Source organism: Protopterus annectens, chromosome 1.part1 (genome assembly GCF_019279795.1).
Source record: "Protopterus annectens isolate FY-2018-M chromosome 1.part1, PAN1.0, whole genome shotgun sequence".
Lineage (NCBI taxonomy): Eukaryota > Metazoa > Chordata > Ceratodontiformes > Protopteridae > Protopterus > Protopterus annectens.
The window spans coordinates 1,101,178,989-1,101,206,290 of record NC_056726.1 but is presented as its reverse complement, the minus strand read 5'-3'; the positions used below and the strand labels follow the sequence as shown (position 1 = coordinate 1,101,206,290).

The following is a 27,302-nucleotide window of genomic DNA, read 5'->3' as shown; positions in this document are numbered from 1 at the left end:
CTGACTTCCTAGTAGTGACCATGTAACAACATTTTTTGTAAGTGAGGCATAAACAAAGAACACCAGTTCCCTTACTTCACCACAGTCCAGCACAATATATATTGCAGCCCTGCAATGACCTGCTGAGGATAATTATTGTTTTGGTCAGAAACTGTAAACTATAACATATGTTACAACTATATGCATGCCCAGTGACAAGCATGCTTGACAAAAACTGTAACTGTGAACTGCAGCAGTTCTTAAATCATACACTGCCATTTTATCGTTTATCAGATGCTACCCTAAACTGAGAATTTGTATGACTGCAACCTGCTCTATATACTGTATGTGCAGCACAGTGTTCTCGTGTTTTATTTTCTTGCAGTTGTCTCCTAAGGTGTGTGTAACTATGCAGAATGTGTTTCTCATTTACATTGCACCATAACTGGGACAGTAAGTTAATCTAAGTCTCTCAAATGTCCAAATTTGGGTTGGGCATCCTTCACTAGCAAAACATTACACTGTCCTACATTCTGCCAGTCATAGTTCTAACACTGTTATCCAGCCTACCACAAGCTCTGACTGACACAAGTCTCCAGATCTATTTTTCCTCTCTTTCCTCACTTTGCCTCCTCACTCTGGCCAAAGTGAAACATTTTAGGCTTCAGCATTTTATTTCAGAGAGAGAGAGAGAGAGAGCGAGAGTGATAGGTTTTTCTTAAAATTTAATTGTTTCTTGGATACGTTCAAGGACAAACAAGCCTCAGGAAGTGACGAATAAAACACAGAAAAAAAACAATTTAGGGTCAACCAGCAATTCAAAATAGCCACCGACCACTATGTTGAGACACAAGAGCATGAAGGCTGGTTTGTAGTAAAGATTTATTCCAACATGAACAACAACTAAGCGCTTTCACCAATCACTGGCATCATCAGAGCCTCAGGAAGTGACTTAATTTGCAGCCTGCAGTGTAAGGATGTTCCGTTTTAGTACTAGTGTTTATTTTTACCACACATGCTGAGGATGCCAGGGAGACACCTGTTTAGGCTTGAAGAACTCTGTGTACCACTGAGCTATCATCTCTTATTACTGAGTATCTACCTGTGGAGGGCTTCTAATCTTATTGTATTCTGTGTCTGTTACTGCATGAGTAGCAGTGGAGAGTACCTAGCCCACATGAGTTCCAGCTGCCATCTATGAATACTTTAATAAATAATTATAGTGTAACATCTGAGGTGCTGTATGATTGCTCACTAAAGGTACTCTACTTCTCAGAGGTGTATCATTTAAGTTTTCAGTAAGTCTACTGGATATCAAACAAAATAGTGGTTGGTTGGTTCACCCTCACAGCAAAGAGTTCTCCTGCCCTTTTCCTCTTCCTCGGGTGCCTTCTGTGTTCTGCTTGCATTGTTCTCGTTGGGTGTTGTAGGTTTTCTCCGGCGGTCTCGGCTCTCCAAGACATGCATCTGGAGCATTTTCTTCATTCCTCCATGAAAACAGGCTCTGTGGAACCTAGTCGGACTTTCCCAGTCAACAAATGATAAATAAATAAAAAAATAAAAAAAAAATAGTTATCAAAGTTGCAAACAATGTTGCCTTGTGAGCAAAGCATTGCCTAAGTATGACCGCTCTTGTATACAATGCCTATCAAACTTTTTTTTTTCCGGGAGATATATTCTTCTGTTTCTAAATTCTGAAGTGAGATTCAAATCTTTTTCATCTGTTCCAAAGAGTTGTCGTCAAAGAGAATAAAGGATGCAGAAACTGCTAGTGACTGCTTTTTTTAGAGTCTCTGGTCAAACGTAACAACCTTTATATGATCCCGTTTTCAGTTTTTCCCAAAAAGGAATAATTATTATTTTACATTTAATCTAAAAACAGCTACCTATTGTCAGTACATGGAATGGTGTCTCTCTCTATAGTAACATAAGTGTTGACTATTACAATATCATAATAATGACTACCCTGTTTACCACCCATCTGCTAGCTCAGGAGCTAAAATGTGCTTCTTTGTAGCTACATAAAGGTCTCATAATGCTGTTATTTATGTACTATTGCCAAAACCATGCCCCATCAAATATAGTCAGACCAGAAAATCATGGGAATGCGCTTTGCAGACAGGTACAGCATTTACAGGTTCATAGGTTCATAGGTTCATAGGTTTATACTAGGCTATCTGCCCTAAGGCATTTATAAGCCTAGCCTAAAGTTATGTGGCTTACGCCACCCCTTATGTTAGAAATAATGTGCCCATTAGTTTGTTGTGCCTCTGACCAGCAGTGACACAGAGATGATTCCCGGGGTAAACCTACGATCTCCCATCCACCGGTCAAGATTTCTCTTGAACAGAGCCAGCGAGGTGCTCTGCCTCACTTGGACCGGGATTTTATTCCACAGCATGAGGAGTCTCTGGGTGATAAATCTATCCCTCCAGCGCGTCCTATTTATATCCGTGCTAAGGTTTAAGTCACTTGCTCTAGTGGTTCTGGTGGATTTGGATTTTTTGAGGTGGAGCATGTCCATTAATTCCGGGTTGGTTATGGCCTTGTATGTCAGGCACAGGTCACCTCTGAGCAGACGGTATGCAACTGAATAGAGTTTGAGTTTCTTCAGTCTGGCAGTATATGACAGGGTTTGGAGTCCCTTTATCCTTTTGGTGAGGAACTTTTGGGGTCTCTCCAATTGCTGCAGGTGTCGGGTGAGATACATCCCGAATGGGGCATTGTACTCGATCATTGGTCTGATAAGTGAAGAGTACAGGGGAACAATGACCTCACTTGATCTGGATGTGAATCCCTTCATGATCAGATGGGCAATGTAGAAGGTCTTTCGAACCACTTAAGCAACGTGAGTGTCAAACAAGAGGCCACTGTCAACCTGGGTACCCAGGTCCCTGATAACCTCTTCTGTGCTTAGTGGGTTGCCACCTATATGGTAGCTTGGGGTTACCTTGTTTTTCCTGAAGGGTATGACTATACACTTTTTTGCATTTAACTTCAGGCCATGGCTCTGGCACCAGGTATCAGTTTCCGTGAGACCCCTCTGAAGGATGTCTGTGTCCAATGTACTATCCACTATGGCACCCAGTTTGCAGTCATCCACAAACTTTGTCAGCCATAGTCCTCCTATGTTTGCCTGTACTTCTGAGAAGTAGATGCCGAACAATAGGGGGCCAAGGACTGAGCCCTGTGGGACACCACTTGTAACTGACTTGGAGTCTGATATGGCTCCAGCAACTCTAACCCTGTGGGTTCTGTCCTTTAGCCAGTTTGCAACCCATCTTGTGACATATGGGTTTACATTTAAGCTGGTAAGTTTCTCTATGATACCCGAGTGGGGTATTGTGTCGAAAGCTTTTGCAAGGTCAAGGTCAGCTGTATGGACTGCCTTTCCCTCATCAATGGCCTTGGTAACTGTTTCGAAGAAGTCGACCAAGTTCAAAAGGCAAGATCTGCCCTTGACAAAGCCAAACTGGGTTGGGTCCAAGGTCTGCAAGTCCCCTATGTCCTTGTTTATGAGCTCCATTATGATCCTCTCCATAGCTTTGCAGACCAGGCTTGTTAAGCTTATGGGGCGGTAATTACCAGGATCCGTAGAGGCACCGCCTTTGTGGAGTGGGATCACAGTTGCCGTACGCCACTCCTTGGGCACATATCCTGTGGTAAGGCTAAGATTAAACAGCTGCCTTATGTGCGGGTTTAGTTCTTCATTGAGTTCATGTAGCACACAGCCGGGACACCATCCGTCCCATTGATGCTGTGTTTTAGCTTTAGAGAGCAGCTTTCACCTGCACATTTCAGATGTCTGGGAGGCTACACTCTGTTGGGATAGTTATCTCTTTTGGGGGAGAGGGGGGTGAAGTTTGCGCTGAACCTGTCTGCCAGTATGTTGGCAATGTCTGTGGGTTCAGTGATTTTTGTATCATTTTGGACTAATTCTGAGCATATCTGGGAGTTTCCACCCAGGTTTCTGACATAGCTGAAGAAGGCCTTATGATTGTCTTTGAATCTATGGCAATTTTTCTCTCAAAGTTGGCCTTGGATGATTTTATGAGGGATCGTAGTTTCTTGCTAGTACTGATCAAAGATGCCTTCCCTTTTTGGGATTTTGCTCCATCATGTAATAGCTTTCTCCTCTTATTGTAAATTTTGTTTATGGCTGGGGTCCACCAGACTGGATGTTTGCCCTTGGTGGAAAGAGTCTTGGTTTTAATTGGGATTGCCTGATCCATGCAGTCCTGAAGGTGTTCATAGAAGGGATTTGTAAGGGCTTCCGCAGCTTGGGTTGTGGTTTCCATTGGCTCGGTGGCCTTGAAGGATACCACACCTGTCTTGAGTAGTGTGAAGTTTGCTTTAGAGAAGTTCTTCACTGTGGTCTTTTTTGTTTGGGGTGGGGGGGGGATGTGGATTTCTAGTGAGATTAGTTTATGATCTGATCTCACCAAAGAGGGATATACTTCCGGTGTGGAGCATTTTGTCCCCATGTTTGTGATGATGAGATCTAATATATTTTCTCCTCTTGTGGGGACGGTGACTAGTTGTTCCATGGCATTTGAATTTATGAACTCCAGGAACCTTTGGTCTAGAAAGTTGGGGCTTGAGTAATGTTCCCAGTCTATATTCGGGTAGTTGAAGTCACCCAATATGATGGTGTTTGGTGATACATTTATACCCTCCAGTGTCTTCAGGAAAGCTGTGTGGGTTTCCTGGGTTTGAGAGGGTGGCCTGTAGCATGCTACAAATTGTAGAGCAGTTTTGCCTATGGTTAATTGCACCTGGATGGTGCAGGTTTTAACTCAGTAACACCTGCCAGCAGTTAGTTAAGTGTGACACTCTCAACTGTCAGCTGGCTGGTTCACAATAGCCTGGAGATGTGAGACAGAAAGAAAATTAAATATGAGAAAATCATTTCAGCTAAACAAAGAAAACAACTTTTTCAGCTGAAGTATTTTTTAAATGATAACAAATTTATTATTATGATTAAGTTACAGTGAAACAAAACCACTGTGGTCTGCTTTTCAAGTGCTGTTGACTTAAATGGGGCAAAGCAGCCCAGGCTACTGATGTTATATGCATGATTAGCACTGCAGTGCAATCAATGCTGTCAACAAAGATAAGTTAAAACCTTTATCATCATTGCAGTCATCTAAATCTATGTATACAAATCAACACTTGCAACCACATCCCATAATACTCTTCTATTTTTTTCAACAAATGCAAGTGACTTGATTAAAGTTAACAGAGCAGGTCAGCAAATTCACATAAAATTATTTATTTATTGCTTGCTTACACACTCACCCATTCTACTAATGAACATGTTATTACAAATATAATATGGAACAAATGGCATGTTATTTCTGTTATTAGAGACATACCTATGTTTTGTTTAAAAAGAGAAGAGGGGATAATGCCTGAAACATCATTTACAGAATAGTAAAAGTTATAATGTACACAAATAATGTTTAATTGGAAAGACAAAGTTGCTTGTGTGAACTGTGTGATGTATGATAACATCAAGAAAACAAATCATGTAAGTGTGCTGAAGACAACCTCCATTCAGTGTCAGTGTTACTGGTGTAACAGGTAGCACATTTGCCTTTGACGCAAAAGGTTGTGGGTTCTATTCCTACACCCTGTAGATCTGACTCATCAGTGCAAAGGTTTCTTGACTCTGTTGACTCAAATGCTGTGAAACGAATTGTTCAAACCCCAACAAGAGTAACAAACATACTAAATCTGATCTTCACTAACATAACAAACAGATGCACCACAGCTGTCCGACCTGCATTAGTTAAATATAACCACAAATCAGTTGCCTTTGAACTGGTACTAACACCAGAACTCACAAAGGGCGAAGTCAGACTAAAAAACTTCACCAAAGCAAACTGTACCCTCCTAGGGAAAGGTATATATGCATTCCAAGCCCCACCCCCAGCAGGAAGTGGTAACTACACCAAAGCCCTGTACAATCACTTGCACTTGTATAAGTGTATAGACTTAGCTGTTCCAGAGATAATCAAAGCCAGAGCCCCAAGTAAAATAAGCCACCCTGGCGGACATTCAGCATTAACAAACTTTACAACAAATGCAAAAAGTTGCTGTCTAAGAAAACTATGGCAAGGTCCCAACAATGGAAAAGCACCCTCCTTAGCCTCAACAAGCAAATAAGACATGTCAAATCCTCTAAGGCTAAGTTTGAGAAAACCTTAGCAAGCACAGCAAAGGATAACCATAAGTCCTTATGCAGCTACATATATAGCCCAAAAGGTAGGACCCAAGTATGTGCCGAACTAGTGATGAATGGCATCACACACACACTCTGATCCCGCAGAGATAGCAAACCTGCTAGTAGACAGATTTAGTGAAAATTTCATTCCCTTATCCCCTCCACACTTATCACAATCCTTGCCCCCCACCTTCCCTCCCACCCTACATAACTGAAGAGCAGGTCAGTAAAGCTTTTCTAAGACAAAAACAACAGCCTCTATTTGACCAGACAGCATTCCAAGTTGTCTTCTAAACAAACTAAAACATGAACTGATATCACCATTAAGTATCCTATTCAATCACACCCTAACCACAAGCTTTGTTCCTGCAGAATGGAGAACAGCAACAGTTATTCCCCTCAACAAAGGTGACTCAGCAACAGACCCAGGGTATTATAGACCCATAGTCTGACCAGCCTCATCTGAAAAGCCATGGAACGTAACATCATGAACCTCATAAATAAAGACATAGACAACCTACAAACCCTGGATCTGACTCAGTTTGGCTTTGTCAAGGGCAGATCCCACTTGCTAAACTTGGTGAATTTCTTCAAAAATGTGACAGGGCAATTGTGAAGGGCAAATCTGTGCACACAGCATACCTCAACTTGATAAAGGCCTTTGACACAACCCCACACTCAGGCATTACCAACAGTCTTAGCAAACTGAATGTAAACCACTTTGTTCTAAGATGGGTTGTCAACTGTCTCACAAATCGGCCACACACTATCAAATTGGGTGACTCCACATCAACCAGCAGACCTGTCGCCAGCAGGGTGCTACAAGGGTCAGTGCTGGGTTCCCTACTGTTTGGTATATACTTCTCAGAAGTTCAGGCCAAAACTAAGGGGCTGTGGCTGACCAAGTTTGTGTAAAACTGCAAAATGGGTGCAACTATTAAATCCCCAAATTATGTCAGTATACTACAGTAGAATCTTACACGACTAGTGACTGGTGCCTTAGTCACAGTCTTAAACTGAATGTAAAGAAATGCACCATCTTTCACCTCAGTAAAAAGAATATCCCTTTACTCTATCAAATTAACAACAATACCGTATGTACCTATGAAGTGATAAGGGATCTGGGATCACAAGTAGACTGTGACCTGTAGTAAGGAAGGCTTTCTGTGTAGCACACTTGATTAGCAAAGCCATCACCTCTAGAGCAAAGGAGGTTATAAACCCTCTATACATGTCACTAATCAGGTGCATAATTTGGTATAATGCCCCTTTTGGTATGTACCATAGAAAGCACCTGCAGCAACTGGAAAGACCTCGGAGGTTTCTAACTTAGAAGATCAAGAGACTCCAGCACGTGCCTTACACAGACCAACTAAAGTCCCTGTCACCATACTGAGTATTGTATAGACTTTTTAGGGGAGACTTATGCCTGGCTTACAGAACAATCTCTGACCAAAACCTAATGAATTTGCTGCACATCCGTAAATCAAACATGACTAGAGCTTCCTGTTCCAGGGACCTAAATGTGGCTTGCGACTTGAATGGGACATTCTGGAGGGACAGATTTGTCTCCCAGTGACTGCCACATCTTTGGAATAGGCTGCCAGTTTAAGAGAAACAGAGCACTTCTATGAAACTGTTCAAGAGGAACCAGGACAAGTGGATGGGACACTGTAAATCCTACCAGGAATAGCGCTCACAACCCTCCTGGACATGGACAGTCATTACTAAATACAATCCTTGGTATTGACTAGAGTATCTATGGCCTTACATTGGGATGAAACTGCTAGGCTTGAAATGACCTCCGGGTCAATAGCTTAGTAACCTCCTATGATCTTATGCTAGTTGTCATAGCACTTTTACAGAAAGCAGTTTTTGTATAGAACAGTTTTGATACAGAGCATTTTCTGATACTACAGTGCAATTCTTTCTCTGTTGTAAATTAACTATGATGCAGTACAAAACATATTGCTGCAGTGTTTAGCGGGAATGTTCCTTAAGTGCCACTTTACCTTGCCATTTGACTTGTAATGTTGCAATGTTGTGGCAACCAGACAAATACTAACAAATCTTCTCTTGTATGTGTAAAATGTGGCTTCCTACACTGCCAGTGAACAGCAGGCTTCAGCCCTGACCACAAAAGCAGTATCAGCATTCTTTTCTGAAAGCCCCTATTGTAGTACTGACCAGCTGCCGTCTGCTAGGAATGATCCTAAGATCTTGCACCCAGTATAGGTATCGCCTCTGATGTAGCCTGGCTACACGTCTGCAGTGTGTATGGAAAGGAATGAGAGCAGCGCTAAGGCACAATGGGGTAGCCCACAAACAGAAATCACTATGGGGGCTAAAATGAAAGGTGAGAAAAAGAGTGACCATGGAGATCAAACTTCAAACTAGAAATGGAAGAGGATCTGGCAAGATGTCTGAAACCATCAGCAAACAAATAAAAAAATCTCCAGTCCAGGGGTAAAAAAGGAATGGCATTGAAAAAAGTCATCTATGAAAGTGGCGAATCATACAGGAAAGGGACAGGAACTCTGAACAAACAGTTTTCCTGAATGTTCATTAAGGAGAAGTAAAGAGGGGTGTCAGCAGGAGGGAAAATGGAGTAATTCATGAGAAATGATGGTTAAAAGGGTGATGGAGAGAGAGGGAGGGACAGCGAGAGACAGGCAGACAGACTTTATTCAACAAAGAAAGAAAAGCTATAACAACATGTGGGATACTAGCTAGGATAATGTAGCTGGGATTCTGCTTGAAGACATTATACAAGCCTTAAGAGAGCCCAAAAGTGTATCAGAAGAACATAGGATTGTCAGTCCAGCATCATTGGTTGGAAAAATCTATAAAGGGTCAAAGAGAAAAGCTTTCTGGAATATTTTAGTTGGTGTTTATCTACATATGTGGTACAGACATGAAGTCATAGTAAAAGGATTCTTCAAACCAACCTTTGACACTAACTTAACATAGTAAAAAGAAAGGTAGCTGGAGTAACTTAATTTATGTAGCCTACCCGAATTTCATTAGTCCCAGAAGGAGACTACTGTGGAGATAAAGAGGTGGTAGATACGGGTCAGAAACACACCAAAAGGGTGTAAATGGGGTAAGTGGCCAGAGGAAGAGGATGGTAATAAGAGTAAAGTGCACAGTAGGGGTAGTCACTAGTGGTATACCACTCAAGAAGGAAATGGAGTATGTCCCAGTGCGGGTAATGGTTAGCAGCCTGGCCAGAAAGAAAGATGACAACTTAAAGTCAATGTAGATATAAGGCACAATAACAAAGCAGAATGCAATTTGAGAAGTGTAAAGATTCAGTTAACTGAACACAAAAGCACTTGGGACTGACAATAACATGGTTATGAACCATAAAGAGCAGTTTGACATAACAGTGACAAAGCCGTCAAGCTTCTGGTTTACAGTGTGATGGGGAATAGTCTCCAGGAGTAAAGCATTTTGTCTTCCCTTATAGTGGACCCTGGCTGATACTACCTGGACACCTGTGTTTATATCTGGTGATGCTTTATATGGAAAGATTTAAGTCTCATAAGTTAGTACTAAGCTAACTGCCCTTCGAGTCCTTTGAAGCCTAGCCAATTATCCCTTGTGAGACTCAAACCCTTGTACTTCATGCGTGTAAGGCAAATGCCTTAACCATTAAGCCACACTCCCAACCTCATCAAACCCTCATCGAAAGGGGCCAAGCAAAAAAGGATATTTACAGAAAAAAGACAGCATTCTGTGTCTTTGTCAAGTAATAATCTAAAAGAATTGATGTGTTTTAATTTCAGCACAGAAAACAATGAACAGGGAAGGGCAAAGGCACAGAACTGAGCAGAAAGGACAGGGCATGGAAAACGACATGATCTGAAACTGAATGAGACCAAATTTTTATTGGACAGGGGAAAACATTACTTTACATAAAGAGTGGTGGGTAAGTGGATTGATGTTATTCAGTTATGCAAAGGACATGTCTACAAAGTCATTTATTCATGCTCATCTGTATAAATGAATGTTTCTGTGAGAGACAATTTTACAAAGCTGAATACTTTCATACTAAAAAGAGAAGGTGTAGGAAGTGGAGGACAGAAACATAACTCCCAGCATTCACTGTGTTTGGCCCTCAGTAACTGTAGCATGTTTTAGAATTCTAAAGGTTGTGGAGGTGTTTTTGGAAGCAAATGTTGCAAACTTCGATAATCATTAGGATGTAACTTTGCTGATGGCTGGTATTCATAATTTTGCTTTATTACAGTGCTGGGAATAAGAAACATATTTATACATCGATGATTGAAACAGTTTGCAAACCATCATAGTATATGGGCTGGAATAATTGACCACACAGGGCATTGCAAATAAAATCATTAAAACATTAAAGTGGGCATAGAACAAGTGTAAAATGCAGGGTGGGGGTACAGATGAGCTGTAGGGTACCTGTTGCAAAATGTCAGCAGATGACACAGAGAAAGGATCACCCTCTGCCAGCACCGTATATATCTATCTACACAGATTATATATATATATATATATATATATATATATATATATATATATACACACACACACACACACACACACACGCGCGCACACACACACACACACACACTCACACACACGCACACACCCCCCCCACATATATTTGTATGTATGTAAGAATGTAACACACTAAATGTCACAGAGTAACAATCACTTTCTGCTAGCACTGTATATGTAGATAAGCTTATTACATGCTAAATGTCAGCAGATGATACAGAGTAAAATCATCCTCTGCTAACATTGTATCTTTATGTAACACCCTCTGCTAACATTGTATCTTTATGTAACACCCTCTGCTAACATTGTATCTTTATGTAACGCCCTCTGCTAACATTGTATCTTTATGTAACACCCTCTGCTAACATTGTATCTTTATGTAACACCCTCTGCTAACATTGTATCTTTATGTAACACCCTCTGCTAACATTGTATCTTTATGTAAGCCCGCTGCATCCTTCTATGTTATCCACATATGCTGCTTATTGATATTGTTGCTTAAAGCTGTGCTGTTTGAAATTCTCTCTCTTTAGAACAGAATTCTTGGATTTCATACCTTTCAGTTTCATTAAAAGTGTCACAGCATTTGCCTGTGTTCTTTTTTTTTTTTCTTTAAGCCATCTTTTGTTTTTAGCAGTGTCATTCAAAAAACATGCCTGTTAAAGACTCTTACTGTGACATCAGTAACTTCTCAGTTCTGTGCCAGGACTATATAGTACAGAAATTCTACCTGCTTCTGTTTTTATACTATCTGTCCTCTGTGTAGTGTGGAATATATGCAATATACATGGTGTTATATTCTCATGTTAATATTCCATACTGCACCACAATGTTTTACACAATGTCCATAACATAAGACATAGCTGCACCTTAGCTAGCTAACTGACATAGTTTTCAGCTTCATCCATTCAGATGCCTATTTATCTTGTTTAGTGTCGCTGTACTACTCAAGGTTGTCAGAAAACTATAGCTAGTACTGGCATGTGGATGTAATGCACTTATGTGTTCCTGGATGAGACTCCAATCCTTTGTAGGGCAAAGCACCAATTCACGTAAGTATCTTTGTGTTGTGGAAAGAAACTGGATCATGTGGCATAAGCTTACATGCACATGTGGAGGTCACACCACCACTGTACAGAAGACATCTAAGCTGGGGGCACAAGTGCAGTGATACAATAACTGCTGCATTCCAGTGTTGTCCTACATTTCTCTCAACTATGATATGCAAAATATTTTGGAAATTACACCTGAATGTTTGGATAGGGCTCCCACATCCAATGACTTATTTATTTAAGGGTATATATGATAGACAATAAAACGTGGTCAGTATGTGTGGTCCTCCTTGACTTAATGGTTATTACTTCAGACAGACCTATGTCAGTTTACATGTCTTTTCAGTAACAGCATGTAACAGTTCTGGTACGTTTTTTTAAGTGTAAACCAAGCACTAAAAAGGTAGATATTCTCAAATAGAGAGACAGTAGAGGCAAAATGATAAGAATGCTAAATATATATTTAATTACTTTTCTGCAATTTTGGCATTCGGATGTTTCTTCTGATATCTAGTAACTAATACAAAACTAAGTCATCAAAACAGATTTGTATTCAGTCAAATACCAATTAATGCACTGAAATATTGATCAAGGCACCTAAACCAGTAACATTATGTAAACAAAGTAAAGAGCTAATGATCATATCATCTGTAAGGACTGCAGATGAATTAAGGAGTGTTGAGCTGTGAGGAAGCTTTATAGAGAATGGTCATGTCTGTACATTTCTTATTTGCTTTATTTAGAAAATAAAAATATGTAAGTTATTCCTCAACAAAAGTTAGAAAAACTAGTGAAAGTTACTGATTCTTTTACAACAAATTGATGCAATGAAGTTGTCTCCAGAAACTAAAACGTAAATCACTATCCTGATACAGCTTCTCAGAAAATCACTACAAATGTGTTGGAGCAGATTATGAAATCTTATCATGACAGATTAATACATTGTGGTTGTTACTGAACAATTTCATAAGCCTATTGTGAAAGTATCATCTTACCTGCTCTATGATCTTGATGGAAGCGAGAATCGTTCAAGCCAGCGTTTATCTTTATCAGCCTATTTGTTGTATTCTTTCAAGATTTCAGTTAAACACTGGCAAGGTGTGATTTCTCATCCAGCGTCGCAACTCACAGCAGAAAAAGATATATTTTACAAGCTTTTCTCCAGAGTACAGAGCTCTTTGAATGCTAAATGGTGAAAAAGTTCCTTTCATCCTTCTTATCAGAAGCGACAACAGGAAGAACTATGTCAACACTACCAGAAAAGTGACACAGACGGTTTCTTTTGAATATTTTATGTATCTGAATGACGCCTAAATGATGAACAAGTATGTGCTTTGAAAAGAAATATCATTTTGTTTTTTTCTGCTCGTGGATGTGCTGTGGTTACTTAATCCTGGGATTTTACTAAATAATTCTATTAATATTTCCTAATAATGTATCTCTTAAAATATAATTATAGATTTATACACTTGCAGTAAAATAGGCATGAAATGTGCTAATTTGTTACACCAAAAAGACAAACAAAATATCAACATAAAGGACAAAACCATCTTCATTATGTGAACCACCAGCGGACTGGACTGTGTGTGTGTGTGTGTGTGTGTGTGTGTGTGTGTGTGTGTGTGTGTGTGTGTGTGTGTGTGTGTGTGTGTGTGTGTGTCTGTGTGCAAGCATGTGTGCTTCAGTAGAGTAAGTATGTGTGTGTGCATGCATGTCTGTGTGTGTGTGTGTGTGTGTGTGTGTGTGTGTGTGTGTGTGTGTGTGTGTGTGTGTGTGTGTGTGTGTGTGTGAGTATGCATGTGTTTTATGTGTATGTGTGTGCGTGCATGTGTGAGAGTGTGCGTGTGTTGTATGTGTATGTGTGTGCATGTGCATGTGTGTGTGTGTGTGTGTGTGTGTGTGTGTGTGTGTGTGTGTGTGTGTGTGTGTGTGTGTATGTGTGTGTGTGCATGTGTGTGTGTGTGTGTGTGTGTGTGTGTGTGTGTGTGTGTGTGTGTGTGTGTGCTTGTGCTTGTGTGTGTGTGTGTGTGTGTGTGTGTGTGTGTGTGTGTGTGTGTGTGTGTGTGTGTGTGTCTTTGTCTGTGTTTGAGAAAAACTTCTTTAACTGGTTGTTTGGGTCACTCTAGCTCCAAAGAAAGTGAATTTTTTTATACAGTTCATTTCAGATAAGTAAGTTTAAGAAAATAACTGTAGAGAAATATCACTGGAGTAAATGTATTCTAAGTTCCAGCTGTCAGTGGCCCTAGAAATACTGTTCTGTGCCTGTGATGGGACATGAACCTGGTAACTCAACACTGCATTACTGTGGTGTTTAGCTTTATTTTTTTATTTATTTTATTTAACATTTGTTGACCGGGAAAGTCCGACTAGGTTCCACAGATCCTGTTTTCAGTGGAGGCCTGGGGAGAAATGCTCCAGAAGCATGTTTTTAGAATGTGGAAGGAAACCCATGCAAATGCAGGGAGAACATGCAAACACCACACAGAAGGCACCCCAGCATCGAACTGGAGAACCTCTTGCTGTGAGGCGACAGCATTAACCGCTGCACCACTGCACCGCCCGCAGTTATTTATGTTTTTATGTTTTATATTCTGTTTATGAATTTATGTTCATAAATATGAATTAATTATGAATTAATAATTTATGTTCTGTAAAGCTTGGCTTGGATACACACTCATGTTTGAAAATACACATTAATTTTGTAAATGAAGATAGCTGTATAGAATAAACTAAGTTGTTTGACCTACAGATATCTATAGCATTTTATATATTTATTTACCTACTCTGTTAACCAGGTTGGTGGGCTTGCCCACACGCCACTTTCTATTATGAAAATCTCAGTATGTTACCATGTGACAAAAAGTCTGCGGGGAGAATTTAATTAAGACAAACATTAAAAAAAGATAATTCCTGTATTATTCCTTTCTGGCTGCATTGTCGTTCATGCTGTAGTTGTTATCAGTGGTAAGTGCTCCTTGCATTTGTAGGACAGGATGTCCACTAACTGCGGGAATACCCACAGGTGAATGAATGGCTCCAGTTGTATGTAAGGACTATAAGATATGGATCAGCACAATTGGGAGTGTCAAGGATTCTGTGGTATCGGAAACTGATGCTGTCAGCCCAGTCTATGATGCATGCAGATTGTAGTAAAGGATATAAGGGTGTTTATTAAAATCCAGATGGCAGCCAAGGTTTTTAAGAAAAGTAAACAGAATTACAAGAAGTGACCAGTGCATGAATGCCAGTGGCTGACTAATGAGATAAGAGTAGTTACTTAATACTGATTGCATTATGAAAATGAAAGAAGTATGATTTGGATTCATGCCAGCCTATTGATGGCAGTTTCAGCAAGCAATTAAGTCATTTACTGAACTTTACCTTAACCTTAATGAAGCTTATGTTTTAAAGCACTGAATCTTGTAACCTGCTTATCCCCTTCTAATACCTCACTTTATTGTACTTCTTAAACTACTATACCAACTTCTAATTAGCACAACCTAATTACTATTCCATCACTTCTTCTCTGTTCACAATCAGACTTGTTCATCTCCTATAATGCCTCACTCTATTTTATTTCTTAAATTACTCCTACCTATCTTGTACACCATTCTTCTATCTGTAAATCCTCAATACAAGGCTTATAAATTTAATGTTTGTGATTATCAATGCAAATGTTATTATACTGACTATTATGCAATGTAGTCACTGACACTGTATTATAACATTTGTTATTGTAAATATTGATTGCAGTAAATATGACATCTTGGAGCTTTTCTGCCTCGGCCTCTGCTGTAAAAGGGCACCTGTGTCCAGTTGGACTTTGCTGGTACATAAATGGCAAGCACTAACTAAATAAATGAATAACTAAATAAATGCAATTCCCACAAAATGGTTCTACTGAAAGCCAATTTCAGTAAATGAAAAATAAAGCACTTTTTCACAGGATGCCAAGCTCCATGCACTGTCACACTATTCTTACTTGTATCTGATAACTCATCAGTTGCACAACTATAGGGAAAACGGCAAAGTCAGTTTCATCCCTTCACAGGGATGGAACTCATGAAGCTGCAGTCATCCAGCTGTCATGTTCCTCTCAGCTGGCCTTTGAATGACAGCGTATATAAACATTGTTTATGTCTTTAGCTAGATGAGTTTAAGGTCATTGATGTTCATCTAACTAAGGATTGCCTTTTCTTTAGAATGAAACTTCCCAAAATAGAATATTGCAGGGAATGTCTTTTTTGTTTTTGTTGTTCTCACTGCATATGTCTGCCATCAGCCATACCTCACAGCTCGTCTCTGATAATATGCTCTATTTCCCTGATACCTACTCAACTTGACCATTTAGATAGGTTCCTGAAAGTAAAAAATTCTTAGCAAAAGCAGTCAGGGTACTCTGTGTAAAACAGATCAAAGTGTCTCACTATAGTGCCATCCTAACAGTTGTGGAGGGCTTTTTTGGCATGCTCGATCCACAGTCCTGCCCATTTCCCACTGTGCACTGCATATGCCCCTGGACTAAGATCCTTGAGCTGTATCTAGAAGTCTACTGCTTGTTTGTAATCCCCGCCGATCACCCAGAATAGGTGAGCTTGCAAAAATGTCACTCTACATGACTCATTAGGGATTGTCTTTGGTAATCAAACCTGAGTCACTTGGCTCTTCGTCAAGGTTCCATCCCTGTATGCCAGGAAACATCTCAAGCATGAAAGAAAGTCAGACACATCCTTATTGGTGTACCCTAGGAGGAAAGAGATATACCAGTAGAGATCATTTGCATTAAGGCCACAGTGGGAACTCACTTGACTTATCAGGATCCCAGGGTTCATGATATCAGATGTGGAAGGGAAACCAGGAAGGGCCAGGATGGAATACATATGTTAATGATTCATTTTTAGATGGTGAATCATAACATTAATAAATGCAGACTTGGTGCTACATACCGGCATCTAAAAGCAGACTAACAAGTGTGAAGGTCATACAAAGAAAAATAAGATGGAGGCTGGGTATGAACTGCTCATTCAGTAGTCTCTCCATGAAAGAGAAGTTCCTCTTTTCCCCCTCTGGCATGCTGACCATCAGGTCTCCCCTAATGGTTTTGAATGCATTTGTCTCCAAGAGGTGGAAAGAGCCCCAGTATGGGGGATCTCTTAGGAAATTTGGAACACAAGAGCATACTAGGACAGTGATCACAGGGACTATAAGATGCCTAGCTCCATCCACCTTTAAGAAGACAAACTTAAAAAAGCTCTTGTCACTCTTGTCATTTAATAGTGCTCACCTCCCAAATTGTTTCATGTCAACTCTGGTGGAAATGAGTGTCTTCCCATGCAGTTACCAAGATTAGCCTTAAGGTAACCAAAGTAGTACATGCATGACTTATAGTGGTCACATTTTCCATGGGCTGAGAATTTGTTGAATTAGGAACCTGTCTCTCTAGTTGTACATTTGTTGGAGTAAGTTTAAGTCCTTAGTGCGGGTGTTTGTAGAGCCACTGATTTGGGGAAGAAATAAGAGATCAAATATAACTGAGTCTCTTATGGCTCAAAAAGTGAGACACAGGTCACCTCTCTGCAACCTACAGAATACTGAGTATAAAGAAACTTGTGCTAATTTATCAGGGCAGTTAGGTTAAAGACATTTCATTTTCTTGGTTATAAATATTTGCAGCCTTTCTAGTTGAGCAATATGCCTGTGGACATTGTATTCAGTGATGGGTCTGCTAAGGGAAGAGTACAGAGGACTGCATTCTACTCTAGTTCTTCTAAAAGTAAATATTTATATAAGTATCACAGCTATTATTAGATTCATAGGTTGGTACTAGGCTATCAGCCCTAGGGCCTATACAAGTCTAGCCAAACAATTCCCTGGCTATTCTTCCCACAGTATTTACTTCCCTGGAGCCCTGTTTAGCAGGGCGACTGACGTGATTCCCCAGGGTGAATTTCCTATCTCCCATCCAATTGTCAAGGTTCCTTTTGAAGAGGTCAAGGAGGTGCTCTGCTTGACATGTATGGGCAGTCTATTCCAGAGTCTGAGGAGTCTCTGGGTCAGGAACCTATCCCTCCAGCATGTTTTGTTCATTGTGATGACAAGGTTTAGATCCCTGGTGCGTGTGGTTCGGAGGGATTGGGATTTCTTTAAGTGTAGCATGTCCAACAGCTCTGGGTTTGACATGGCCTTGTATGTTAAGCAGAGATCACCTCGGAGTAGACGATACGTGACAGAGTATAGCTGGAGTTTTTTAGACGGTCAGCGTAGGGCATCTTGTTAACCTATTTATTGGCTAATAAGACTTTATAGAAAAGGAAAACGCTATTCTTACACTAGCTGGCTGCAGAGTCCTCCCAGCAGGCCAGCGTAATGACCTGCAAGCACAACTTCAGTTACAGCTACCCATCAAAAGTTTTACACTGAATATATTCTCAAGCTGATCATTGTTAACAAAAAGACTGTGGTACACATCTGCAAATAAATTGTGCACTGACATGCAACAAGATTAATTATACCTGCAAGTGTTGTGCAGACTGTGTTGTTGAACAAAATTATTGCAGATCTCATGTTCCTCGGGAGAGAAGTATAACATAAAGTATAAAAAATTTCACAATCAAAGAATTAAAGAAATATGAAATACAGCAAATCTAAGATACAAAGTAGAAAGCATGCACATAGTGATATACACATTGCATTATTTACAAGGAAAAATATAGATTCTTATAAGATTTTAATTCCTTCAGTATTGTTAATTGTGTTGAGCAGGTAACTGCCTTGAAGGTTAGTTGTTGAATTGGGGAGAGATTATTTTAGATACATATACTGGGGTATGGTGGGTTATGTTGTGTCATGACAGGGGCAGTTTTTGGTGTTGTCAATGAAGCTCGAGTGCTTTTTTAAAGTATGATGGGTGGGTAATGGAACGTATGTGTAAGAAAGGTTGGTTCCAACCTTGGGCTACAGAGCATTTATATAGAAGTTTGCCTACATTTGTCTTAGGTTAGTAGATATCCAGGATGATCTGAGGTGGGGTATAGGTGGAGACTATGGATGAGAGAGCTGGGTAGGAAGAAGGTTTGTATAGAATAGAGTGTTAGATTTAAAATTGTGATAGATGGAGATGTTGGGGGAATTGAAGCCATTGGAGACAGTTTAGGGCAGGCAGTTGTGCGAGTTGTATGGAGAGTTTGTAATAAATCTAGCTATTTTATGGTACATTTGTTGAATTTTTTTCAAGGTTTTGGTCTGAATGTTGGTTAGTACAGGGGCAGCATAAGTAAGGGAGGGGAGGAGTAATGCTTGTGCTAGAGAGAGTCTAGCAGTAGAAGTTAACAATTTTTGTTGTGGTACAGCAAGCCTATATTCTGATGTGTTTGTTTTATGCATTGGAGTATGTGCAGGTTGAATCTGAGTTCATCATCAATGATGACACCTAGGAGCTTTGTGTGGGTTTCAGGATTAATGATTGTATTGTTGGAAGATGGAATGGCAAAGGTGGATTTATGATGAGAAAGAGAACGAGGGAGAAAGAGTAGGAGTTTGGTCTTTTTAGGTTTAAGGATGAGCAGGTTGTCAGGCAACCATTTTTCAGTGAATAAAAAGGTGTGTTGGGTTTGGCTATGGGGATCAGAGATGTTGTTTGAGATGGAGATGAGAACTGAGTTGTCTGCATATTGAATGAAGGGGGATTGTTCACAAGATGTATAAAGTTCATTAGTGAAGATGTTAAAGAGCAAGGGACCCAAGATGGAGCCTTGTGGTACTCCAGTTGAGATTGGAATGAAGGAACTGTAATACTCATTTATCCCATATATTTTAACCTATATTATCCATTGCATTATAATTATCAAGGATGTTGTCATCTATACATAGCAGATGGTTATTGCTTCATTTACTGCTGATAATACTATCATTTCTATGTACTTAATGCATACATATATCGTATTTCGGGTCTAATTTGTTTTGTTGAATCTCATTTCACTGAATTTCATTTCACCCGACCACTTAGCTGAAAACACAAATTACTGAAAACTCATTTCCCTGAATCTCATTTCACTGAACTGAACTTAGTATATATGGCACTGTGTAGAGTACTGCCAGAAGACACTATGTACTCAAACTAAGTGGGGGGGGGGCTATGCCTCCCACACACCCCTAACTCCATAGCCATGCCTACCTTCTGTAAGCAGAAGTTATCATTAAAAACAATACATTGTTCTGTAATATCAATTCTAATAATGCACAAATCACTTCTATTTTATTATGTGAGAGCTTATTCAAACCATGCAGGAAGCCTCTGATATTATCAAAACCCCACAGATTTGGTATAATGGTGAAAAGTGATTCAATGTCCATAGTAACAAAATAAAAACTCTTATTAATGTCAATTGTAGAGGTAACAACAAAAAGATCTTCAAAAAACTTTTAGTATCTCTAATTACAGCAGTGACTCCTGCTAGGAACAGGTGTAACAGTTTCTCCACATATATGGAGAGGGGCTCTGTGACCCAAGCTCTACTTGACACTATGGGTGTTGAAGTTTTAAAAGGTGATATTTTAGGTTCATTCACTGTCTGAAGAAGCAATCTTTGTATTGTAAACGCTCTAACCATCTTGTTATTTCTGTTTGAATGTTAATGCTATATTTATTCAGCCTTGGTGGTTGTTTATCTTTTGCTGGACTATGAATTTCCAGTTCCCCATCCAGTTGTCCAAGTTATAGTTGACTTGCTATTTGTAGTTATGGACTCCCCAATTCTAATTTCTTGGGTCCTGTCTATGAGGAAGAAGGCTATCCAATGGGTGACATAAGTGTTTATACTTAACTTCTTGAATTTGTCAACAATGCTCGAGAGAGATATCAGATCAAATACCTTGGCCATGTTAAGGTAGACAGTGTGAATCATTTTGTCCTCATCTGTTGCTTTGCTGACCTTCTCAAAGAAGTCCACCAGGTTGAGAAGGCATAATCTGCCCTTGACAAAACCAAATTCTGGAAATTTCCTATGTCATTGTTGATCATTTCCATGATAATTCTTTCCACGGTTTTGCATATGAGACAAATAAGACTTATGGGACTGTAGTTTCCAGGGTCTTCAAATGGCCCATTGTTATTACTATTGCTGTTCTCAATTCATAAGGAGCAAAACCTCGAGGCTACAGTTAAATATCAGTTCCAGAGGGTCTTATTGGTCATGTTTCATGCTATTTAGAAGGCATCCTGGGATATTGCATGGGGCCATTCATGCAGTGTTCTTGGTCTTAGAGAGAGCATTGAGGACCTGTTCACTAATTATAGTGGGGGAGTTAAGCTGGATGGTATTTCCTGAGAGAGGGTTAAGGGGGGCAGGGGGGAAATGCTGGAGATGAATTTGTCTGTCAGGAGGTTTATTATATTTTCTGGCTCAATATACGTGGCTCTATTTACAATAAGCTCTGCACACAAGTGTGTATTGATTTTGAGGTTGCAGACATAGCTCAAGAATGCTGTGTGGTTGTCCTTGGCTTGGGAGGCCACATTTTCCCCAGATCTGGTTTGGTTTTGCTAGACTTTATTTGCCCTCTGAGTTGTTTGATTAGAGGGCCTTTATCCTGCTGGTGCTGCACTACCTAATTTTTGCCATGATTTTCTTCCTCCTGTTATATATCCCATTGATTTTGTGATTCCACCAGGGGGGCTTGTTTTTTTGTTAGTTCTGTACTTATTCCTGGTGGGTACAGCTGCCTCTATGCAGTTATTAACAGGCTTGTATAGCATTTCTGTCAACAGTTCCATGTAGGCAGCAGTGTTCTCAGGGTTTATGGGGGGCTTTAAATTTTGCATTTTGCTAGGTTATTACTTAATATTTTAGGAAGTTACCCTTAGAGTAGTTCCTGAATATTCCAGGATTAGCTAGGGTTCCATTTTGTGATCTGACCTTACCAGAGAAGACATTATAGTAGGGGGTGTGCAGCACATGCCCATACTAGTAAGGACCAGATCCAGTATGGTTGCACCCCTGGTCAGTGTATTAGCAATCTGGACCAGGAAATTTCTGTTAGCAAAATCCAGGAATCTCTGTCTGTACATTTGGTGTCATATAGGATTCCCAGTTAATAGTGGGGTAATTAATGCAAACCATGAATATACTATTATTTGGATGGTGAGTGTTTCCAATAAGTTTACATAAATGTTAAGGGTTTCTTGCATCATAGATCCATAGCGTGTAAGGAAGTGGTATTGGATTTTGCATATGATGATTTGAAAATGGAGGACCTCAAGTGCATTGTCCTGTTGGACTAACCTTGAGGTATATTTATTTTTACGTAAATCTCGAGACCCCCCCCTTTAGTCCCTGTCTGTGTAGTAGCTGGTCTAAATGTGTGGAAGGTATTATAGCCTTGAACTAACACAGGTTCATAGGGCATTTATAAGCCAGCACATCCTATTTATTTCTGTGTTGAGGTTTAAGTCTCTTGTTGCCGTACACCACGTTATTTCTCCTTTTGGCAGGGACTAACTCCTACAAACTGGTAACAGTGTGCTGTTCATGGCTTTAAACCATGTATCATTGCCACAGATGTTAGCATTCTTCAGGGTGAGGAGAACTTTTAGGGAGTGAAGTTTTTTTTGTTGTTGTTTAGACTCTTACCGTTGAGCAGTAACACATTTAGATTGTCTTGATTGTCATTTGCTTTGTCAGAAATACTTTCAGTTTGGCATTACCTAATAAAGGCACTATGGGGAGGACAATCTGTTAGCTAATATTCAAAAGCCTAGAGGGGAAAGGTACAGAGGTGCAGACCAACCGTCACAAGGAAATTTGGTCTGTTGACCAATTTTTACCATGCTGACAAATATTGTACCCCCTTAAAATGATACCAGAAACTAAGCCAATTATTAAAACCAGTCATCCTTTGTTCATATTGTGGCATGCTGCTTAGTGCTACACTCATAGCAGCCTGGGACACATATTCAAAGAGCTCCATGATGTCTCTCTTCATATAGTCTAGTGAGGTGCATCTCAGGTCATTTACACCCATATAGAATATCATTGAGTCACACTGGTACTTATGGTCCAATAACTTGAGTGTGTGCTTAATTCGGTGGAACCTGGCCTCTCATAAGCAAAAGCAACTGAACGTGACTTTCTCCTTACTCAGCCTGGTGAGAGGGACATCAGAGTTTCTCACAATGGAGTCTCCAAAAACCGGAATATTGGATTGTGTGATGGTTAGCCTTATGGGCTTAAAAGTAGAGGCTCCATGAGATTTGAGTGCATGTGTTGATGTGGGTGTTGTTTTGAAAAATGGCATTCTGGGCTGCTGAGGCTGCTGAGGGTACTTCATCCAGGAAGAGGAGGTCTTTGGGGTTTAGGGAAGTTACATTTAAGTGCCTCAGCATATGTGAATCTACATGTCTGCTTTGAACTGTGTGTGATAGGTGCAGCGTGTGCACTATTGACAATCTGACTGACATTAGGAGTGCTTTTATGTGAGAGCTTTGCCTCCAGTAACATTGTGTAAATACATCTCTCACATATGTTCATAGCTCATAGCTTAGTACATCATATCTGTTTGAGAACTAACTGGTTGTCAGAAAACATGAGGCAATTTCTACATTGCCTAAGGATGCCTATATCCACCAAGCTGGTAATTTAGATAGTGGGAAAGTGATACCTCTCAACTGCCCCTGATTTTCAGGGACATCGTTAATTTTGACTCAAATTTTAGCTTTGTCCCTCATAATCCCTCTTAACACTGGTCCCTTTTGAACAAAAGGTGGTAAATTCTACTTAATAAATAATGACAATAATTAAGAGCTGATTACTTATTTTACTTCAGGAGATGCATATTAATTCACATTCTGTAATGCTGTTAATGTCTCAAGTTAATACAACTAATATTTTAAAAGTGTCCCTGATTTTCCCTGATTTTTTCTGGATTTGTCCCTGATTCTGTTGAGATTTGTCCCTGACTGGTTGCAAGCTAACAGACCCTATTTTATTTATTAGATGGTTGAAGTAAGAATATAAAGCAATGTCAGGAGTATCTGGCTTGCAACTCTGGGGGCAGTGCTTCTCAATGCAACTAGTTGTCCTGTGAGCAAATAGGTACTGGTGAAATTTCAAGGGTCCTTTTACAGGAAAAATGTCAGCTCAAGGTGTCTGTATATGTAGAGGACACTGCCCAACACTTGAGGGGAAACTGATAAGTAGACCTTGATGATTTACAGATGAAGTATTTAGGGAGATATTCTGAAGTAAGGTTAGCAGTAAATTAAGCAGTACTTTCTGAAAATAAAGAATTAGCTTTGGCAAGAATTATGAAAACAGGAGAGTAGCCTGAATGGCTACTATGTGGCTACTACTAGTGTTGGTCTCACCACAGCTTCATGCTGCTGTGATACAATATGCTATTTTACTTCTCCTCTTACCAGAAAAAAATTAATAGCACCAATCCCAAGATGAGAGGCAGACCACAGTCTCTTTGGTGATCAAAAGTCGTGTCCGAGATGACATAAGGATCTGTAGGCTTATTGTAGCCTTTTCCTGGTAGATACCTGGCATAGCAACCAGACCACTCATGAAGGTGCAACACAGAAAATCACTGCCCAATCAGAAACAGTCAGGAATCAATGCACTCTACTCCTTCTCTCAGCAGGAGCAAACCAGAAGCACTAATCCCAAGATGAGTACTAACAGGCAGAATGTGGGCTCTCCAATAATCGGTTGTCTTGGAGTAGATGCTGCAAATTTTAAATGCTAAGATGGAAAACATGTATCAATATCCTAAGAGATGCAGTGTGTGCTATGCAGTTAAATATGAAAAAGGGAGTAACTTAAGCTTTAGCTGTCTAAGTGGGGGGGCACTAATTTTAAAAGAGCAAGATAAAATGGAAGGAGGTGGGCAGTTTGAATTCTGGTTCTGTGGAATATAGTGGGATGGCCAAAACATTTAAACAGTCGATGGAGAGTGATTACACAAAATTATAATTTTGTGCTTACTCGCTATAGCCAATGAAAAAGGAGAGGGAAGGATATATGTAGTCAAATTAACATAAGGGGTAGGTGACTAGAAAGACATTTGAGTTTAAAAACACAACAGCACCAGGGTGGGAAGGTGGTGAAAATGTAATTTCTGTGTGACTCACAAGAGAAGACACAGCAATTGTCCTTTTCCTCATTTAAATATGCAATTAAAAGCAGAATACAAGTAAAAGACAGTGTAAACAAAATAAGTCACAATATACAAAATAGAAGAAGGCAATGAAGCAATACAGAATATAAGAAAGCAAAAGTAAACTAACATTTTCCTCACAAGTCTGACATTGTCTGACTGAACTTTAACCTTAACTGACCTTTCCAATTTCTGTGTGACTCATAAGCAACACAGCTATAGTCTCTTCCTACTTTAAATACGCAATTAAAAGCAGAGTACAAGTAAAACAGACAAAAAAATACAATCTACAGCAAAGAAGGCGGCAATGTAGCAATGCAAAATATAAGAAGACAAAAACAAACTAACCTTTTACTCACAGCAATCTGACAGAATCTGAGTGATCTTTTTCCAGTATAGCCTACTTTCAGTTAATTTACTGCCTTTAGGCTTCTTAATGGTCTACCTGAGTTCTTTGCTAGCACACTTAAATATCTTCTAATGGTGGAAACAATAACATTGTTTATATAAATCAAGTCATTTTTATAGTTAGTTTTTTTCTCAGGAGTTCCATCATAGGAGCTTATTTTTGGGTTTCTCATTATACATCAGCATAATGGGGGAAGAAGGGGTTCTGTATGCACTGGTTTAGACAGGTGTAGCAGTCAGATGTACACATGGTGGCTTTAGTGTCTGTGTCAGCAGAGAGGGAAACATGCTTATGAATGTTTTCAGACCATCAGGCAGGGACTGACTTTGGAGTAATTTCTAAATATGGTAGTTGAAGAGGGTGGAACTAGTTTTGATAAGAAGATCAATGTTTATTGATCAAGATCAAGACTGGAAAAACTTTAGTAGGGCATGCGGGCAGAGGTAACATTTTTAAGGGCAGTATGTTGTCACTTCTAATGGAAACCTGGAGTATTTGAGCTAAGAAGTTAGAAGTAACAAAATCAATGAATCTCTGGACATTTTTATTACTTGTATATGACTTTCACTTAACAGATGGGTAGTTAAAGTAATTGAAAATAGGTATATACAGTTTTACAGGTTAATAGGTAAGAATTTAACTTATCGAAGTAGATATCCTGGTCATCATGAGACATCTAGAAGGACCTACATTTGTTAATAATATAGACATTGATGTTATTTAGTGTTATTAAGATCTGCAGGTGTTCCAGATTAGTGTCATGAGAGATTTGGCATGAGGTAATAGGGTACTTGACAAATACAGGCATTCCATCTACTCCCAGGTTTTCTGAACAAATTATAGGTACATTACTACCAACTCAGGTCTCCCCTGAAAAGAAGCCATAAATAAATAAATACTATGGTAAAAAGGACAATGAGCCATTAATGGAGTATTTTATGTCGCGCAAGGTACAGGGTTTGATTCTGTCCACCTCCATTTGCTTACTGTGTGACTATGAGCAAGTCACTTAACCATATGATATTGTCAGGTTGCCTCTGAAAAGGGATGCTTGTGTCTGGTGAGTTTACCTTATAGGTTCATAGGTTATACTAGGCTAATAACTACTGGGGTCTTTACAAGCCTAGGTGTGCAACCCAATCCTGTTTTGTCACCAAATTCTTTGGACACCTATACGGTAAGAGGGTCTATATTATAGCATCAAATTTTATAAAGTTTGAATGTTATAATATCGAACCAGTTTTGTCGAATGCTAAAAACAGCGAAGGTGCAGGACACCAAATTCTTTCCCAGGGAAAGAATTTGGTGGGCTGTTGCCGTAGCTTCTCTGTTTTCAGCATTCGATATGTTGGAGCGTTATGGGTCAGATTCAGGTAAGTGTGCGATTGTGTGTAGGTTAGGGTTAGGGGGCAGGTTAGGTGAGTTAGGGTTAGGGAGCGGATCAGGTTAGTGTGCAGTTGTGTGTAGCTTAGGGTTAGGGGGCAGGTTAGGTGAGTTAGGTTTAGGGCGCAGGTGAGGTGAGTGTGCAATAGTGACAGACCTTAGGGTTAGGGTCTGTTTAAGGTAAGTGGATAACTAATAGTGTATGTAAAGTTTAGTTTAGGTTTAGGTGTAGGATTTTAAATGTATGTGTGTGCATTGCTGTTTTTTGTGTGTGTTTGTGTTGCGTGTATGTTTCTCAGAATAGCATTTTTTTTCCCTGGGAAAAAAATCGCTATTCTGACTGTTCGATGTTTGTGGATTTCGATGTTTAGGATTCTATATTACAACATTTGATCTTTGTAGATTTTGATGTTATAATATAGACCCATGGTAAGGTATGTTAGTAAAGAGGTAGCTAAGGATTATGTAGGAGGGTATGCTGGAGACTAATTTACCTACTGTTGATCTCATCCATTAGAGACATTGGGACAGAGTGAGGATGAATTTACAATTTTCCATCCAGTGATCA

The 27,302-nt window shown here is 39.7% G+C and overlaps 1 protein-coding gene across 2 annotated transcripts in view; it reads right to left on the bottom strand.

Annotated features, from left to right (window-relative positions):
• The window catches only part of LOC122808989 (C3a anaphylatoxin chemotactic receptor-like), a 163,076-nt gene extending 150,057 nt beyond the window's left edge, over window positions 1-13,019 (bottom strand). For both annotated transcript variants that reach the window (XM_044080161.1, XM_044080169.1), the window contains exon 1: window positions 12,783-13,019. The gene's annotated coding sequence lies outside the window, so the exon portion shown is untranslated. The remainder of the gene's footprint in view (window positions 1-12,782) is intronic.
• Window positions 13,020-27,302: the final 14,283 nt, after the last annotated feature.